Consider the following 20,662-nt stretch of genomic DNA (forward strand, 5'->3'; position numbering starts at 1 on the left):
GTGGCCCTTTGGGGGCTGTCTCCTGACTCCAGGACTGTACAAATGCAAAAAATCCAGCTCCCTTTTTGGGGTTACACGGTGTTTCCCCCTCCCAGCACTGAGTCCTTCCCTACCCCCTTTTCCTAGAGCAGGGATTCTCAAACTGGGGATTGGGACCCCTGAGGGGGTTGCGAGGTTATTACATGGGGGGTCGTGAGCTGTCAGCCTTCACCTCAAACCCTGCTTTGCCTCCAGGATTTATAATAGTGTTAAATATATAAAAAAGTGGCTCGCTATGTGAAAGGGGTCACCAGTACGAAAGTTTGAGAACCACTGTCCTAGAGGGCTGTGATCGGTGCTCTCTGGGCTATGTCCGTTTACCCTTTGATCAGATGTACCTTTTCCCAGCAGTTTTTCCAAAGCTGATTTCTGTGTCTCACCAGCCTCGGGGAAGACACCCCCCCCTCCGTCATTCGGGTCATTTGAATTCTCACAAACCACCACCTGGCAATTTTCTGGTCTCAACTCCTCTGCTGTCACCAGCATTGGAGCTGCATCTTGGTTTAAAAATACACAGTTACATTCCAAAAATTTCTCAGAAACAGCATCCTGAAAACCTGGGACCTGGATTGGGGTACCCTCTGCCACCCCTTTCACTGTCCCTGAGAAGTCAGCTGTGTGACTGCTCCCCTCCAGGAGGTCGGTTACACAATTCCTTCTTAAAACCTGGGTCACAGGCTGATCAGATGCTGACTCATCTCTTCGGTCCTGGGCATCCTCTCCCAAGTGACCAAGGAGAAGACGTTCCTGTACTTCCACTATTCCTTCCCCAGTTTCCTCCTCTGGTCCCCCTCTAAGACACATCTCTCTGCGCTCCCTAGGAAGGGGCCCGTCCTTCATCAGCTGCAAAATCCTGCCAGCTAACAACTGGGACAGTTTCCTTAATCACTGACAACGCCTCTCCTGCCCCCGATCCTGAGGGCATGTTGCCTTCTGCTGGAAAGGAGCTAGTCTCAGCCCCTCCCCTACTTGGAAGCACCCTGCTTCCCTGCGTTACAGTGTCACAGGAATCCTCACCCACCCAGTGGTGAGCTGGAGCCGGTTCCCACCGATTCGCGGGAACCAGTTGTTAAATTTAGAAGCCCTTTTTGAACTGGTTGTCCCGCGAGGGACAACCGCTTCAGAAAGGGCTTTTAAATTTAACAAAAGCCCCAGCAGCTCCCGGCCCCAGATCACCTCACTCCGCCTCTGCCTCCTCTCCTGAACGCTGCCCCGGCTTCTCCTCCCTCTCCCCGGCTTCCTGCGAATCAGCTGTTCGCGCGGGAAGCCTGGGAGGGCTGAGAAGGAAGTGGCGGCTTCCCGCAGGTGAGCTGGGGCAGGGGGGCGGGGGCGCGAGGAGGATCCAGGCGCCACACGGCTCCGGCCTGGGCCCCGACCCCGTCCCCGGGCGGCATGGCTCCGGCCCGGCCCCAACCGGCATAGCTCCGGCCCGGTCCTGACCTCGGCCAGGCGGGCGGCGCGGCTCTGCCCCTGGGCCTGGCCGGCCGGGAGGCACGGCTCTGGCCTGGCCCCGGTCCTGGCCAGCTGGGCGCCCTGACTCCGGCCCCGGCCGAGCACCCCTGCTCCGGTCCCAACTGCGGCCCCGGCCCGGCCCCCACCTCCAGACAGCTCAGTAAGGGGGCAGAGAGCAGGGAGGGGGTGTTGGATAGAGGGCAGGGGAGTTGGAGGGGTGGATTAGTGTCAGGGAGGTCAGAGGACAGGGAACAGGGGGATTGAATGGGGGCAAGGGTCCCGGGGGGGCAGTCAGGAAGGAGCAGGGGTTGGATGGGGCGGTGGGGGGCAGGCAGGGGCAGGGGTTCCAGGGGCAGTCAGGGGACAGAGAGAAGGGGTGATTGGATGGGGCAGGGGTCCCGGGGGGGCCATCAGGAATGAGAGGAGGGGTTGGATGGGGCAGCAGGGGGCAGGGAATGGGGGTGGATGGGGTAGGGGTCCCAGTGGGGGGGCATGACCCCCTCGTGGGGTGAGGAGGAGGGAACCAGTTGTTAATATTTTGGCAGCTCATCACTGCACCCAGCCCTGTGGTTTCTGAGATCCCACCCCACTTCTCTGGGCTCCCTTCTGGGACACATCTCGCTATGTTCCCTAGAGTGGGGTCTGTCCCTGGTTCTTCTGCAACCTGGACAATTCTCTCTCTGGCAGGCACTACACCCCCATCCCTTCCTGAGGTGCTGCCTCCAGCTGCAGTGCAGGAGTCGGTCTCAACCACCCCACACCTGGAAGCATGTGGCTTCCCCTGCTGCTGAAGAATCAAGGAGACTCTCTCCCATTCTCTCAGCAGTTCCTGAGACCTTCTTACCCTTTCCCTCGGGGGTCCCAGCATAAAACTCCTTCTTGCTGTGGGCAAATACCTTAACCTGAGCTACACGGAAAAAGCCATTACCAAGAAGCAGATCAACTAGGAGGTGTTCTATTACCCCCGCAGTCAAAACACTTTCCAAATCTTCCCAGCCCATATGGATTTTAGCTAGTGGTAGGAGGGATCTGCCATTTGGCCAGGTAATATACTAGCTTTTGGGACCACACTCTGCTTAACCAGAGAGACCTGTATTCTTCTGCCCTAAGTATAACCTGCCGTTAATTCGGACAGTCTTAACGTGCGCCATATCTGGTTCTGAAGGACTAATCTCACAAAACCAATATGACGGGTTTCAATTGCCTAGGGGGATGGGGTGTGTCATAGGTCTTCTCCCCCACTTGGAGCTTTTGGGTTCCAAGATGGGGACCTGCATGGGCTCCTCTAAACTAATCTTAGTCTAGATCCGGTTCTGCTGCCACCAGTTAAGTTTAAAGTGGGTAACACACTGCCTGTCTCCCAAACTTCCCCTGGGGAACCCAGATTCAAACTCCTTGAATCTCACCAGAGAGAGAGAAACAGCCAGTTTCCCCCCCCCCCCACACTTCCCTCTCTCCAGCCTGCTCCGGAGAGATTACACACCGAGTCAAATCCTTGACTCAACCCAAAGAGGGACTCACCTCCCTCTCCCCTTCCCTTAAAAATGCAAACAAGAGAAGAATCAATCAAGTCCTAAAAAGAAAAGAGTTTATTAAAAGAACAAAAAGAAAGTACACTATCTCTGTAATACCAGGATGGAACAATACACAGGGTCTAACTTATAAACCTGGAGAGAATTCCCCCTCCCCTTTTCTTTCTCAGTAAAAGCAAAGTAACAGCAACAGAAATAAAGATATTCCTTGAACAAAACACACAATTGCAAATGTAGAAATAAACTTATAATACTAGTTTGCCTGTTTAACACTTACTAGCCTGAATTGATGAACAATACTGCAGAAATCTTGGAGGACTTGAAAAAGGTGTCTGGACTCCCTTAGCTCCAAAGAGAGACTCAAATCAAACAAAAACACAGAAAAAAAATTCCCTCCACAGAGATTTGAAATTATCTTGTCCCTGATTGGTCTCTGGTCAGGTGATCATCAGGTACTGCTTGTTAACCCTTTACAGGTAAAAGAGACCTTAACCCTTAACTAACTGTTTATGACAGGGTGGGTTCTGTGTTGAAGGCAACAGAACTAACATGAGCTCTTGGTTGCCTGCTTCTTCCTAGCACAGGGCATTTATTCATCAGGTGATCAGTGGAATTACACTGATAGCACCTTTTGGACTCTTCTGTTTTTACAGGAGATTGGGATGAGGAATGGTTTTGGGGAGATGAGTACCCAGCCTCCGAGCTAGAGATTAAATGGGATCCTCCCTTCCCACCAGGTTTAAACCCCTGTTTTGCTGCTTTGCTTTCAATAGATGCCTGGGTCTGTTCAAAGGCATCAGCTAGAGATGCCATCTCATCCACTGACGTCACATCTTTGTCCCAAAGACACTGCTTCACATCCACCTTACATATACCTAGGAAATGCTCTTGAGCCACAAGATCAAACATTCCCTCAAAGCTTGTAACACCTTTTCCCCTTAGCCACTTTCCCATCAAATCTTTCATTTCGTTCACGTGTTCCCCATTACTCATACCAGCATCCCTTTTAAGATTCTGAAATTTAACTCTATACATTTCAGGGGTGATCTAAAGCCTTTGAATTTACAATAGTCTAAAGCATCCATTTCAATGAGCACATTAAGAGCTTTACCAGTTCATTTTGCATTCAGGGTAGGGACTCTCTTGGCATCAGGGATTTCATGCACTGCACCCAGCCTTTCAAAGGTGATCAGATATTCAGCAATATCATCTGCCTCATTGTATGCAAGACATAAATGGTCCCAACTGTGGATTTTTGGTGTGATGGGAATCGCTGGGGTCGGTGAGTGCTGGTTCTGCTTCTCTAGCAAGTCCAGTTGGTGTTTTCGCTCCCTTTCTCTTTCCTCCTGTCTCTTTCTCCCAGCTCTCTTTCCATCTCCTTTATCTCCAGGTCCTTCGTTTCCAATAGTCTCTGGTGCTCTCTCTCTTTTTCTGCAACCTGCACTGAACGCTCCAACTTGGCAATGGCTTCACTGTTTTCATTCACTTTCCGGCTTTTCTGTCCCTACTTCCCTTTCCCGAAATAAGCAAACAGAAAATAACAAACCAGTAGCCACCACACTTAAAATCTTCACACCGATGTATGAAGTGCAAATCTTGCTCGGTACAACTGCGCCACTGTGACAGGATCCCCGGGGTGCAGTCTGGGATTGTGCGGCTCCTGTGCCCCCTTAACTGTCTCCAGCCTGGGCTGTCTCTCACAATGCTTTGCTAGTGACAAGCAGCAAACCCCTCCAGGCACTGTGATCACTCAGCACAACTGCATGTGGAGCCTCACACCCAGCTAGATTGCATGAATGCTCCCAGAGCCCCTCATGAATCACACAGAGACAGGCACCAGCCAAATCCCCCCAGCTCCCAGCCTTGTACCTCAGGAATATACTGTCTTGCACTGCTCCATGACGAGCAATGCAAATTTATTAATTGGTTCACCACTTTACCAATGGAAAATGGATATACACCAGCCTTTCTAAACCTGAGCAGATTTACCAAACACTTCAGGCAAACTCACTGGTAAAGAGAAACAGTAAAAGAAGTTTAATGACTGCAAAAGATGGATTCTAAGTGATTATAAGTGATAGGCAAAAAGTCAGAGTTAGTTACCAAAGGAAAATAAAAAATAAGCGTGCAATCTAAACTCTCAACCATATTAGACTGAGTAACATCTAGTAAGCAGGTTTTCTCACCCTACTGGATATTTTAGTTCACCGTACACAGATTTCACCCTTGAAACCTGGGCCAGTCCCCTCTGTTGGCGTCTTCAGTCTTCTGAGTGTCCTTCTTGCTTGCAACGTAGGTATTGGCCAAGTATAGGGCCACTGTTCTGTTTTATACCCTTAGTCCATGCGCTTGCAGCACTAAAGTCCAGGCCTGTCTGGTGGGCGTTGCTGAGTCACAAGGTGAAGCAATACCCCGGTGTGGCTCCTGTGAGTGAGTCGTTGAATTGTAACTCCTCTGCTGGACAATGGCTGGGGATGTCTGTTCAGCACCCACCCGGGCGCTGGTTACCTCTCCTCTTCTCCTAGTATCTGGGCACTTCTCAACCCCAGAGCATATTTTAGTGACAACCATATAACACAATTCTCATAACTTCATATGCATTCATGATGTGTATATATATTTAGATGGAACAGTGGGTTGCAGCAGATCCCAACCTTTCACATACAAAGCATGCTTTGTTTGCAATATCACAACCATAGAGAATGAAGAATATGAGGGTCACAGGGCGCTTCCCCTGGGGTGTAGAGTGACACACCTCCCCCCCTTAGTTTACTGCAAGAGGTTAGCCAGTGACTAACTCGGAGGCAGTTTGTTTTAAAGTTCCTTTGGCATCAGGCCATGAGGTGGTCTGCCTGAGTTTCCCCCTAACACAGCAAACCAGGTTTGTTATGGCTTCTCTGCTGCGGAGAGCTTTCAGCCTGTTTACAGGTGTTAACTGAGAAGCAGCATTATCAAGGTTTCTTAGGATTACAGGTGTTCCCCGTTACCGTTTCTAGCATGTCCCAAGGCTCTTCCCAAAAATTGCGTATAACGTAACTTAGCACAAGATTTAACATCAGTATCAGCATTATGCTCCAAAGACTTAACGTTAATACCCAATTTGTGTCACAGATGGGCATTTACAAGTGTCTTTATGATACCGCGCCCTCTGTTCAGACAGTCTGGTTTGAGATCGGTTTGTCCATCATCCACTGTGTCATTTGACTCCCTCCCATGTAATCAGTCACTGGCTTCTCTTTCCCTCCAGCATCCCCTTCCATGTGGGCTCTTAGTTTAATCCTGTTACTGGGATTTTGTACCTCAGGTTCTGGCAAGACGGGTCAAGGGGGATCCTGCATATTGGCTGGGCCTTTGGGGAGCTGTCTCCCACCTCCAGAACTGTACATATGCAAAAAGTCCAGCTTCCTTTTTGGGGTTACCCTGTGTTTCCACCTCCCAGCACTGAGTCCTTCCCTGCCCCCTTGAGGGCTGTGATCTGTGCTCCCTGGGCTACGTGTGTTTACACTTTGATCAGATGTACCTTTTCCCAGCAGTTTTTCCACAGCTGATATCTGTGTCTCACCAGCCTGGGGGACAGCTCCTCCACCCCTCCATCAGTCGGGTCATTTGCATTCTCACAAACCACCACCTGGCAATTTTCTGGTCTCAACTCCTCTGCTATCATAGAATCATGGAAATGGAGGTCATCTAGTCCAGTCCCCTGCACTCAAGGCAGGACTAAGTATTATCTAGACCAGTGTTACCCAAACTTGGGATGCTGCTTGTGTAGGGAAAACCCCTGGCCGGCCAGGCCTGTTTGTTTACCTGCCGCGTCCGCAGGTCCAGCCAATTGCAGCTCCCACCGGCCGCGGTTCGCTGCTCCAGGTCAATGGGAGCTGCTGGAAGCGGTGGCCAGCATGTCCCTCAGCCTGCGCTGCTTCCAGCAGCTCCCATTGGCCTGGAGCAGTGAACCGCGGCCAGTGGGAGTCGCAATTGGCCGGACCTGCGGACACGGCAGGTAAACAAACCGGCTCGGCCCGCCAGGGGCTTTCCCTACACAAGCGGCATCCCAAGTTTGGGAAACATTGATCTAAACCATCCCTGACAGGTGTTTGTCCAACCTGCTCTTAAAAATCCCTAACGATGGAGATTCCACAACCTCCCTAGGCAATTTATTCCAGTGCTTAACCACCCTGACAGGGAAGACGTTTTTCCTAATGTCCAACCTAAACCGCCCTTGCTGCAATTTAAGCCCATTGCTTCTTGTCCTACCCTCAGAGGTTCAGAAGAACAATTTTTCCCCTCCTCCTTGTAACAACCTTGTATGTACTTGAAAACTATCATGTTCCCTCTCAGACTTCTCTTCTACAGACTAAACACGCCCATTTTTTTCAATCTTCCCTCATAGGTCATATTTTCTAGACCTTTAATCATTTTTGTTGCTCTTCTCTGGACTTTCTCCATTATGTCCTCATCTTTCCTGAAATGTGGTGCCCAGAACTGGACACAATACTCCAGTTGAGGCCTAATCAGCGCGGAGTAGAGCAGAAGAATTACTTCTCGTGTCTTGCTTGCAACACTCCTGCTAATACAGCCCAGAATGATGTTTGCTTTTTTTGCAACAGAATTACACTGTTGACTCATATTTAGCTTGTGATCCACTATGACCCTGCAGTGCTCCTTCCTAGGCAGTCATTTCCCATTTTGTATGTGTGCAACTGATTGTTCCTTCTTAAGTGGAGCACTTTGCATTTGTCCTCAATGAATTTCATCCTATTTACTTCAGACCATTTCTCCAGTTTGTCCAGATCATTTTGAATTTTAATCATATCCACCAAAGCACTTGCAACCCCTCCCAGCTTGGTATCATCCACAAACTTTAGAAGTGTACTCTCTATACCATTATCTAAATCATTTATGAAGATATTGAATAGAACCAGACCCAGAACCGATCCCTGTGGGACCCCACTCGTTATGCCTTTCCAGCATGACTGTGAACCACTTATAACTACTCTCTGAGAATGATTTTCCAACCAGTTATGCACCCACCTTATAGTAGCTCCATCTAGGTTGCATTTCCCTAGTTTGTTTATGAGATGGTCATGTGAGACAGTATCAAAATTAAAGTCAAGGTATACCACATCTACCACTTCCCCCCTATCCACAAGGCTTGTTACCCTGTCAAAGTAAGCTATCAGGTTACCCTGTCAAAGTAAGCTGTCCTTTGACAAATCCATGCTGTCTGTTATTTATCACCTTATTATCTTCTAGGTGTTTGAAAATTGATTGCTTAATTATTTGCTCCATTATCTTTCCAGGTACAGAAGTTAAGCTGACTGGTCAGTAATTCCCCGGGTTGTCCTTAATTTACCTTTTTATAGATGGGCACTAGATTTGCCTTTTCCAGTCTTCTGGAATCTCTCCCATCTTCCATGACTTTTCAAAGATAATCGCTAATGGCTCAGATATCTCCTCAGTCAGCTCCTTGAGTATTCTGGGATGCATTTCATCAGGCCCTGGTGATTTGAAGACATCCAACTTGTCTAAGTAATTTTTGACTTGTTCTTTCCCTGTTTTATCCTCTGATCCTACCTCATTTTCACTGGCATTCACTATGTTAGACGTCCAATCGCCACCGACCTTCTTGGTGAAAACCGAAACAAATAAGTCATTAAGCATCTCTGCCATTTCCACATTTTCTGCTATTGTCTTCCCCCACTCATTGAGTAACGGGCCTACCCTGTCCTTGGTCTTCCTCTTGCTTCTAATGTATTTGTAGAGTGTTTTCTTGTTTCCTTGTATGTCTCTAGCTAGTTTGATCTCATTTTGTGCCTTGGCTTTTCTAATTTTGTCCCTACATACTCGTGTTATTTGTTTATATTCATCCTTTGTAATTTGATCAAGTTTCCACTTTTTGTGGGACTCTTTTTTGAGTTTCAGATCATTGAAGTTCTCCTGGTTAAGCCGGGGGGGGGTCTCTTGCCAGACTTCCCGTCTTTCCTACTCTGTGGGATAGTTTGCTCTTGTGCCCTTAATAATGTCTCCTTGAAAAACTGCCAACTGTCTTCAGTTGTTTTTCCCCTTAGATTTGATACCCAGGGGATTTTACCTAAAGACTCTCTGAGTTTGCTGAAGTCGGCCTTCTTGAAATCCATTGTCTTTATTGTGCTGTTCTCCCTCCTACCATTCCTTAGAATCATGAACTCCACCATTTCATGATCACTTTCACCTAAACTTGCCTTCCACTTTCAAATTCTCAACTAGTTCCTCCCTATTTGTCAAAATCAAGTCTAGAGCAGCCTCTCCCCTAGTAGCTTTCTCCACCTTCTGAAATAAAAAGTTGTCTCCAATACATTCCAAGAACTTGTGGGATAATCTGTGCCCTGCTATGTTATTTTCCCAACTGATATCTGAGTAGTTGAAGTCCCTCATCACCACCAAGTTCTTTCAAAGTTTTGGCCCAACCGAGGGGGACGAGGGCATCATTTGAGCTCCCCACCTCAGGTGCCAAAATGTTGTGGGCCGGCCCAGCAGGCTGATCAGATGCTGACTCAGCTATTCAGTCCCAGGCATCCTCTCCCAAGTGACCGAGGAGGAAATATTCTTGTCCTTCCACTATTCATTCCTCAGTTTCCTGACAAACTCAGAGGCAGTTTGTGTTATAGTTCCTTTGGCATCCGACCATGAGGCGACATGCCTCAATTTCCGCCTTCACACAGCAAATCAGGTTTGTTACGGTTTCTCTATTGTGGAGAGCGTTAAGCCTGTTTACATGTATTCATTGAGAAGCAGCATTATCATAAGGTTTCCTAATATTGCACATGTTTCCAATTACCATTTGTGGCATGTCCCAAGGCTCTTCCCAAGAACTGTGCATAATGTATCTCATCACAAGGTGTATCATAGAATCATAGAATCTCAGGGTTGGAAGGGACCTCAGGAGGTCATCTAGTCCAACCCCCTGCTCAAAGCAGGACCAAACCCAACTAAATCATCCCAGCCAGGGCTTTGTCAAGCCTGACCTTAAAAACCTCTAAGGAAGGAGATTCCACTACCTCCCTAGGGAACCCATTCCAGTGCTTCACCACCCTACTAGTGAAAAAGTTTTTCCTAATATCCAACCTAAACCTCCCCCTCTGCAACTTGAGACCATTACTCCTTGTTCTGTCATCTTCTACCACTGAGAACAGTCTAGATCCATCCTCTTTGGAACCCCCTTTCAGGTAGTTGAAAGCAGCTATCAAATCCCCCCTCATTCTTCTCTTCTGCAGACTAAACAATCCCAGTTCCCTCAGCCTCTCCTCATAAGTCATGTGCTCCAGCCCCCTAATCATTTTTGTTGCCCTCCGCTGGACTCTCTCCAATTTATCCACATCCTTCTTGTAGTGTGGGGCCCAAAACTGGACACAGTACTCCAAATGAGGCCTCACCAGTGCTGAGTAGAGGGGAATGATCACATCCCTTGATCTCCTGGAAATGCCCCTACTTATACAACCCAAAATGCCGTTAGCCTTCTTGGCAACAAGGGCACACTGTTGACTCATATTCAGCTTTTCGTCCACCGTAACCCCTAGGTCCTTTTCTGCAGAACTGCTACCCAGCCATTCGGTCCCTAGTCTGTAGCAGTGCATGGGATTCTTCCGTCCTAAGTGCAGGACTCTGCACTTGTCCTTGTTGAACCTCATCATATTTTTTTTGGCCCAATCCTCTAATTTGTCTAGGTCCCTCTGTATCCTATCCCTACCCTCCAGCGTATCAACCACTTCTCCCAGTTTAGTGTCATCTGCAAACTTGCTAAGGGTGCAGTCCACACCATCCTCCAGATCGTTAATGAAGATATTGAACAAAACCGGCCCCAGCACCGACTCTTGGGGCACTCCACTTGATACCGGCTGCCAACTAGACATGGAACCATTGATCACTACCCGTTGAGCCCGACCATCTAGCCAGTTTTCTATCCACCTTACCGTCCATTCATCCAGCCCAGACTTCTTTAACTTGCTGGCAAGAATACTGTGGGAGACTGTATCAAAAGCTTTGCTAAAATCCAGAAATAGTACATCCACTGCTTTCCCCTCATCCACAGAGCCGGTTATCTCGTCATAGAAGGCAATTAGGTTAGTCAGGCATGACTTGCCCTTGGTGAATCCATGCTGACTGTTCCTGATCACTTTCCCCTCCTTTAAGTGGTTCAGGATTGATTCCTTGAGGACCTGTAATATCAGTATAAACGTTCTTCTCCCAAGACTTAAAATTAATACCAAAATATGTATCACAGATAGGGTGACCAGATGTCCCGATTTTATAGGGACAGTCCTGATTTTGGGGTCTTTTTCTTATATAGGTTCCTATTACTCCCCACCCACTGTCCCGATTTTTCACATTTGCTGTCTGGTCACGCTAATCACAGATGGGGGTTTACAAATATCTTTATGATACCGCACCCTCTGTTCAGACAGTCTGGTTTGAGGTAGGTTTGTCCATCACCCACCGTGTCATTTGACTCCCTCCGATGTAATCAGTCACGGGCTTCTCTTTCCCTCCAGTGTTCCCTTCCATGTGGGCTCTTAATTTAATCCTGTTTCTGGGATTTTGTACCTCAGATTCTGGCAAGACAGGGGTCAAGGGGGATCCTGCATATTGGCTGAGCCTTTGGGGAGCTCTCTCCCAACTCCAGATCTGTACAAATGCAAAAAATCCAGCTCCCTTTTTGGGGTTACCCTGTGTTCCACCTCCCAGCACTGAGTCCTGCCCTGCCCCCTTTCCTAGAGGGCTGTGAGTGGTGCTCTCTGGGCTACGTGTATTTTCCCTTTGATCAGATGTAACTTTTCCCAGCAGTTTTTCCACAGCTGATATCTGTGTCTCATCAGCCTCCGGGAAGACCCCCCTCCTTCTCTGTCATTCGGGTCATTTCCATTCTCACAAACCACCACCTGGCAATTTTCTGGTCTCAAGTCCTCTGCTATCAGAGGTGTTGGAGCTGCATCCTGGTTTAAAGAGACACAGTTACATTTTAAAAATGTATCAGAAATAGCATCCTGAAAAATGGGGACCTGGCTAGGGGCACTCTCCATCACCCCTTTCTCTGTCCCTGAGAAGTCAGCTGTGTGACTGCTCCCCTCCAGGAGGTCGGTTACACAATTCCCTCTCAAAACCTGGGTTACAGGCTGAGTGCCTGAGTGAACAGATGCTGACTCACCCATTTGGTCCTGGGCATCCTCTCCCAAGTGACCAATGAGACGACATTCCTGTCCTCCGATTATTCCTTCCCTAGTTTCCTCCTGAGGGCTCCCCTCTAAGATACATCTCTGTGCTCCCTAGGAGGGGTGTCTGTCCCGTCTTCATCTCCAGAATTCTGCCAGCTAACAACTGGGACAGTTTCCTTAATCACCGACAACACCTCTCCTGCCCCTGATCCTGAGGGTGTGTTGCCTTTTTTTGGAAAGGAGCTAATCTCAGCCCCTCCCAAACTTGGAAGCACTCTGCTTCCCTCTGTTACATCCTCTATGGGCATTTCATTGAACACATTGAGACTTTACCAGTTAATTTTGCAATCTGGATTGGAACTCTCTTGGCATCAGGCATTTCATGCACTAGACACAGCCTTTCAAATGTAGTCAGATATTCAGCGATATCATCTGCCTGTGGTTTCTGAGATTCCATCACCATTCCCTGGGCTCTCCTCTGGGACACATCTCCCTATGGTCCCTAGAGTGGGGTCTGTCTCTAGTTCATCTGCTAATTGCTGGCATCTAACAACTGGAGAATTCTCTCCTTGGCAGGCACTACACCCGCATCCCTTCCTGAGATGGTGTTGCCTCCAGCTGCAGTGCAGGAGTTGGTCTCAACCACCCTCCCACCTGGAAGCATGTGGCTTCACCCAGCTGTAGAAGAATCAAGGAGTCTCTCTCCCATTCTCTCTCATCAGTTCCCGAGACCTTACCCTTTGCCTCAGGGGTCCCAGCATAAAACTCCTTCTTGTTGGGGGCAAATACCTTAACCTGAGCTACACGGAAAAAATCATTATCAAGAAGCAGATCAACTAGAAGGTGTTCTATTACCCCACAGTCAAAACACTTTCCAAATCTTCCCACCCCACATGGATTTTAGTTAGTGATAGGAGGAATCTGGTTTCCCCCACCCAAATGATCTCTGCCATTTGGCCAGGTAAATAGTAGACTTTGGGACCACACTCTGCTTAACCATAGACTCATAGACTTTAAGGTCAGAAGGGACCATTATGATCATCTAGTCTGACCTCCTGCACAATGCAGGCCACAGAATCTCACCCATCCACTTCTATAACAAACCCCTAACCTATGTCTGAGTTATTGAAGTCCTCAAATTGTGGTTTGAAGACCTCAAGCCGCAGCAAATGACCCATGCCCCACGCTGCAGAGGAAGGCAAAAAACCTCCAGGGCCTCTGCCAATCTGTCCTGGAGGAAAATTCCTTCCTGAACCCAAATATGGCGATCAGTTAAACCCTGAGCATGTGGGCAAGATTCACCAGCCAGCACCCAGGAAGGAATTAACCAGAGAGATCTGGGCCCCTGTATCCATCTGCCCCGAGTATTCCCTGTGATTAATTCGGACAACCGTAACATGCTCCATGTCTGGTTCTGAAGTGGCTAATCTCACAAAACCAATCTGATAGGTTTTGGTCATCTGAGGGGTTTCTGTGTTGAGGACAGCAGAACTAACACGAGCTCTTGGTTGCCTGTTTCCTCCCAGATTTTACAGTTCTGTCCCATAGACACTGGTTTCCATCAGCTTTACATCCACCTTACATATGCCTAGGAAACGCTCTTGAGCAACAAAATCAAACATTCCCTCAAAGCTTGTAACACCTTTGCCCCTCAGCCACTTTCCCATCAAATCTTTCATTTTGTTCACACGTTCCCCATTACTCATGCCAGTATCCCTCTTAAGATTCCTAAGTGTAACTCTAGACGGTTGAGGGGTAATCGGAAACCTTTGTAAAACAGTGGTTTTGCATTTATAATAATCTGAAACAGGGGTTCTCAAACTCCATTGCACCGGGACCCCCTTCTGACAACAAAAATTACTTCACGACCCCACTGCCCTGGGTGCAGGGGGGCAAAGCTCGAGCCTCACCGCTCTGGGAACGATGGGGCTCTGGTCTGGTGCCCAGCTAGCAAGTGTGAAAATTTGGGACGGGGTAGGGCGTAATAGGCACCTACATAAGAAAAGGCCCCCAGTATTGGAACTGTCTCTAGAAAATCAGGACATCTGGTCACCCTAGGCTCAGGCCTGGGCAAGGGAAGTGGGTGGGGGTGGGGGTGGGGGGTCTTGGAGGGAGTTAGTGTGTGGAAGGGGATTCTGACCAGGGCAGAGGGTTCAGGGTGCAGGTGGCTCTTACGTCAGGCGGCTCCTGATTGGCAGCACAGTGGGGCTAAGGAAGGCTCCCTGCCTGCTCTGGCTCCACGCTGCTCCCGGAAGCGGACAGCACGTCCGGCTCCTAGATGGCAGCACAGTCAGGTGGCTCTGCGCAGTGCGCACCGCCCACACCCCACCCACGCAGCTTCCATTGGCCGCGGTTCCTGGCCAATGGGAGCAGCGGAGGTGATGCAGAACTTCCCTGGCCACCCCTCTGCTTAGGAGCTGTAGGAAAATGCCAGCCACTTTTGGGAGCTGCATGGAGCCAGGGCAGGCAGGGAGCCTGTCTTAGCCCCACTTCGCCACCAACAGGACCTTTAATGGCCTGATCAATGGTGCTGACAGGAGCCTCCAGGGTCCCTTTTCGACCAGGCATTCTGGTTGAAAACCGGACGCCAGCCTGGCAACCCTACTCGTTCCCCCGTTCGATCCTGCTGCATTTGGCGGCAAACAGAAGTCCTGTTTAATGGTTAACCCCGGAGGCACAGCATGGACAGATGTGGGCCAAGGACATGGAGAGATAAGGGAACAGACGGTGGCAGCGGTGGGATCGCTGTGGGGAGCCGCCCCTGCGATAACATGTCGCTGCCCAGATTAACTCTTCACTTCCCTGTGCTGAAAGGGCTGAGAGTGGGGAGAAACGGGCGCCTGGCTGGATTGGGGCCTAGCAGTCATGGGGGATCCACTCTAGCCAGACGGGCACTCGAGCCAGGCTGGGCTGTTAAATGCATCAGGTGGGTTAGCAGATGGCCGCCACATGCACCAGCTTAGCGGCTGTCACCAAAGGCTCCTGCCCTGCAATGGGCTATCGCCCCCTGGTGGAGTCAGGAGGGAACTGCATCCCCATGCTCATTCCCTCCTGGGGAGAGGCCAGCTCAGATCCCAGTGCGCTCAGCTCACCCGGGTAAAACTCCCCCCACCGCACCATGGCAAAAGCCGGCACAAGAGCCTCACGCTACTTAGATCCCATTTAAACCAGAGGTGCCAGAAAGTCCTATTCGAGCCGTCTGTGCCGGGCTGCATTTCCCCCCCAGAGGCTGGTTATCCCAGCAAAGGTCTGAGCCCCCCAGCACACAGCCCTGTGCCCGGCAACCGGGGACTCAGCCAACCATCCTGCCGGCAGGCATGTCACCAATTCTTATGGGTCTCCTGGCGCTGTTATTGGGTGCAGGGGTGTTGAAAAGCCCCAGTTCCCGGATTCCTGGGAGGGCCTGAGTGGCCCCTTTTTTAAGAAGGAAGTTGAGCAGCTCATCAAAGTCCGGGACCCTGGGGACCTTCCAGCTGGAATTAGCGATTGATGGAGTCCGGGATTTTCTTTGATGCAGCCTTGTTTTCGGACCAAGAATGTACACAGGCCTCTTTAGCCAACACCAGACCCAACATTGCTCTCTTCAGCTTTCTATACACACACACACACACACTGACCTCAATGGGGGTTTAACCCAGCCCATAACAAGGAAGCACCCAGCTCATAAGAGAAGATTCTAGCCTTGGGGGGTGCAGAGGAAACAGGAGGTCCCCGAAAGCTCAGACAACTTGGCTCAGCTTGGGCAGCTGATTTTGTTGTTACTTTTCTGAGGATTTTGGGGTGCAGCTCCAGAGTGGGGATGCCTGCGCCAGGCTGTGCTCTGCCTCGCCCTGCCAGAGCTGGATTCGCCGTGTGGCGCTGACGGGTGGAAATGATCGTGGGTGGAGCTGGCGGGTCTGGCTCTGGCTCTGGCTCTGGCGGGCACACAGGGAGCAGAGCTTCTGGGCAGGGGTTCGAGTGGGCATCGATCATGCCTGGATTGCCTCAGTTTCATGGCTGCGTGCCCGCCACTGTGGCAGTCGGCTGCAGCAGAGACGGACTCAGGGCCTGTCTAGCCCAGCCATGGGAACTCTGCTGGCCCATCCAGCAGCCAGACCTCTGCCGGCGAGCCGGGGGGAACAGGGAACTGCAGGGATTCTAAAAACAGCCCGAAAGGGGCAGATCAGGGGATGGAGCAGAAAATTTCCCCCCGTAGCTCCCTCCATTCCCTGGGTGGGGGCTGGTATCCCACAATGCCCTGCGTAAATCTCCCACAAGGCAGTGCACTGGACGGCAATGGGGTGGCGACCCACAGTGCAGAGCGGCTTTGGCCAGCGAGGACACTCGGGCTCAGCAAAGACGGTCGAGTGCCCCGCGTGCCAGAGACATGGCAGTGCCAGTGCAGGGCAGCTCAGCGATAGTCATTTCTTTGAGCCTTCCCTGGCCTGACTGTGTGACCCAGGGGTTCAGGCAACAGCAGGGGAGCCAGGACTCTTGGGTTATACTCCCAGCTCTGCCACTGATTTTTTTAACTCCGATGTGCCTCAGTTTCCCCTCTGCCCAATGGAGGCTAACGCTCCTGGCCTGGGCGCAACGCTGTGGGCACTGCGTGGCTGAGCCGAGCAATGCCTTAGGGCTGGTCTATGCAAGAGGTTACGCCAGCCTTGCTACAGCTGTATAATGACTGGGCTGGGGCGGTTTCCCCCTGTGGACCAGCCTTTCCCAGCACCCCGCAGGGACTAGGAGCACTCGCTCGGCTTCTAAATCTGTTTCCAGGCGATGCTTGTGCAGAAGATCAGAGGTGCTGATCCCCATGTGGGTCTCCGTGCCATGAATTCAGGGGAGGGCCTTAGCTAACCTTTGACCTTGTCACCTCCAGCGGAGGTCAAAGGACAGCTTGGACTCTGGCTCTCCTGCCTCGGTAGATCCCTCCCCTTCCCCCTTCAGCCAGAGCCGCTCAGGGGCTTTGCAGTCGTGCTGGCCTGTGGGGGTCATGGGGCCTACAGATCAGGACCCCTCTTCCCTTGGTCAGGCTAAGCCAAACGGATGGGTGGGTGGGGGGTGCTGGGTTACTTGCCTCCAGCCCCAGACACCCCTCCCTTCTCCCAGGGAGTGACCCCAGACTCCTTCTCTCCAGCCCCTTCTGGTGCCAGCCTCCTGCTTACATAGGCCCCTCTAGCTGAGCCTGTTTCTAATCACTTCCCTGCCTCCTTCTCCAGGTGCTGCCTGTGCAGTAAATTGGGTCTAATTTAACCTCTCAGGGCCAGTGTGGGGAACACACCCCATCACCCCTCCCAATCGCTAGATTCTGCTCCAGAGCTGGGAATAGAACCCAGGAGTCCTGGCTCCCAGACCCTCCTGACCTAAGTAGTGAACCCCACTCCCCCCACAGACCTGACGATAGAATCCAGGAGTCCCAGCTCCCTTTTCTCACCACTAGACCAACTCATTTCACAATGGCCATGGAACAGCTCTCACCAGGTGTTGACACTGGCCAACCTGCCCTTGGCTGGATCCTCCCAGCGACCTGGGGTTGACAGTCCAAGCTCCAGATCTGCCTCTGGGGGAATCTCCTGCCATGGAGTTAATGGAGCGATGCTGATTTCCACCAGCTCAGGAGATGGGCCTGACAAACCCTGTCGTGTTCCTGCCCCAGCTTCTTTTATCTCTCCCTCCTACTTGTAACAACCTTTTATGTACTCAAAAACTGTTATCATGTCCCCTCTCAGTCTTCTCTTTTCCAGACTAAACAAACCCATTTTTTTCCAATCTTCCTTCATAGGTCACGTTTTCTAGACCTTTCATCATTTTTGTTGCTTTTCTCTGGATTTTCTCTAATTTGTCCACATCTTTCCTGAAATGTGGCAACCAGAACTGTACACAATACTCCAGATGAGGCTTTATCAGCACAGAGTAGAGCAGAAGAATTACTTCTCATGACTTGCTTACGACACTCCTGTTAATACACCCCAGAATGATGTTTGCTATTTTTGCAACAGCGTTACAGTCTTGACTCATATTTAGCTTCTGATGCACTATGACCCCCAGATCCCTTTGCGTAGTGCTCCTTCCTAGGCAGTCATTTCCCATTTTGTATGTGTGCAACTGATTGTCCCTTCCTAAGTGGAGCACTTTGCATTTGTCCTTACTGAATTTCATCCTGTTTACTTGAGACCATTTCTCCAGTTTGTCCAGATCATTTTGAATTTTAATCCTAACCTCAAAAGCACTTGCAACTCCTCCCAGCTTGGTATCGTCCGCAAACTTTATAAGTGTACTCTGTATCTAAATCATTGATGAAGTTATTGAACAGAACTGGACCCAGAACTGATCCACATGGGACCCTACTTAATATGCCCTTCCACCTTGACTGTGAACCACTGATAATTACTCTTTGGAAATGACAGGTTTCAGAGTAGCAGCTGTGTTAGTCTGTATCCGCAAAAAAAACAGGAGTACTTGTGGCACCTTAAAGACTAACAAATTTATTTTAGCATGAGCTTTCGTGAGCTGCAGCTCACGAAAGCTCATGCTAAAATAAATTTGTTAGTCTTTAAGGTGCCACAAGTACTCCTGTTTTTTTTTCTTTGGAAATGGTTTTCCAACCAATTCTGCACCCACCTTATAGTAGCTCCATCTAGGTTGCATTCCCTAGTTTGTTTATGAGACGGTCATGTGAGACAGTATCAAAATTAAAGTCAAGATATACCACATCTACCACTTCCCCCCTATCCACAAGGCTTGTTACCCTGTCAAAGAAAGCTATTAGGTTGGTTTGACAGGATTTGTTCTTGACAAATCCATGCTGACTGTTACTTTATTGTCTTCTAGGTGTTTGCAAATTGATTGATGGATTATTTGCTCCATTATCTTTCCAGGTACAGAAGTTAAGCTGACTGGTCAGTAATTCCCCGGGTTGTCCTTATTTCCCTTTTTATAGATGGGCACTAGATTTGCCCTTTTCCAGTTGTCTGGAATCTCTCCCGTCTTCCATGACTTTTCAAAGACAATCGCTAATGGCTCAGATATCTCCTCAGTCAGCTCCTTGAGTATTCTGGGATGCATTTCATCAGGTCCTGGTGACTTGAAAACATCTAACTTGTCTAAGTAATTTTTGACTTGTTCTTTCCCTATTTTAGCCTCTGATCCTATCTCATTTTCGCTGGCATTCACTGGGTTGGACGTCCAGTCACTGCTAACCTTTTTGGTGAAAACTGAAACAAAAAAAGTCATTAAGCACCTCTGCCATTTCCACATTTTCTGTTATTATTCCCCCACCACCAACACCTCCCCATTGAGTAATGGGCCTACCCTGTCCTTGGTCTTCATCTTGCTTCTAATGTATCTGTAGAATATTTTCTTGTCACCCTTTATGTCTCTAGCTAGTTTAATCTTGTTTTGTGCCTTGGCTTTTCTAATCTTGTCCCTACGTGCTTCTGTTATTTGTTCATAAACTTCCTTTATAATTTGACCGAGTTTCCACTTTTTGTAGGTCTCTTTTTTGAGTTTTAGATCATTGAGGCTCTCCTGGTTAAGCCAGGGTGGTCTCTTGCCATACAGTCTAGCTTTCCTGTGCAGTGGGATAGTTTGCTCTTGTGCCCTTAATAATGTCTCCTTGAAAAACTGCCAACTGTCTTCAATTGTTGTTCCCCTTAGACTTGCTTCCCATGGGATCTTACCTACCCAACTCACTGAGTTTGCTAAATTCTGCCTTCTTGAAATTTGTTGCCTTTATTTTGCTGTTCTCCGTCCTACCATTCCTTAGAATCACGAACTCCACCATTTCACGATCACTTTCACCTAAACTTGCCTTCCACTTTCAAATTCTCAACCTGTTCCTCCCTATTTGTCAAAATCAAATCTAGAACCGCCTCTAGAACCTCTAGAATCAAATCTAGAACCACCTCTAGAACCTCTAGAATCAAATCTAGAACCGCCTCTAGAACCTCTAGAATCAAATCTAGAACCACCTCTCCCCTAGTAGCTTTCTCCACCTTCTGAAATAAAAAATTGTCTCCAAAACATTCCAAGCACTTGTTGGATAATCTGTGCCCTGCTGTGCTATTTTCCCAGCAGATGTCTGGGTAGTTGAAGTCCCCCATCACCACCAAGTCCTGGGCTTTGGACGATTTTGTTAGTTGTTTTAAAAAGAAAGAAAAGTTTCTCTTGGAAGTGCAGTGGTGCGAAGAGGGTGGCCTTCGCTGTTCCCACCTCTGTCCCCCTGCATCCCTGGGTGTGCTCATGCCAGGGGAGTTAGGTGCCTTTGAGAATTGGGCCCCAAAACTTGATCCTGTGTTGCAGGTGCAGGGGATGCTGCCTGGGCAAATAGGGACCAATGAAACGTAACCCTGCAGCCGAGCATGGCGAGTGGCTGAGGAGATCTAGGGGAGCTTGGGCAGAGGGCCCAGCACAGGGCAGTGTCACCAGACAAGGGGCCTTGCAGGCCAGGCTCGGAGGGGGGCACGATTCCATCGG

The sequence above is a fragment of the Mauremys reevesii genome, linkage group 22 (genome assembly GCF_016161935.1).
Source record: "Mauremys reevesii isolate NIE-2019 linkage group 22, ASM1616193v1, whole genome shotgun sequence".
Taxonomy (NCBI): domain Eukaryota; kingdom Metazoa; phylum Chordata; order Testudines; family Geoemydidae; genus Mauremys; species Mauremys reevesii.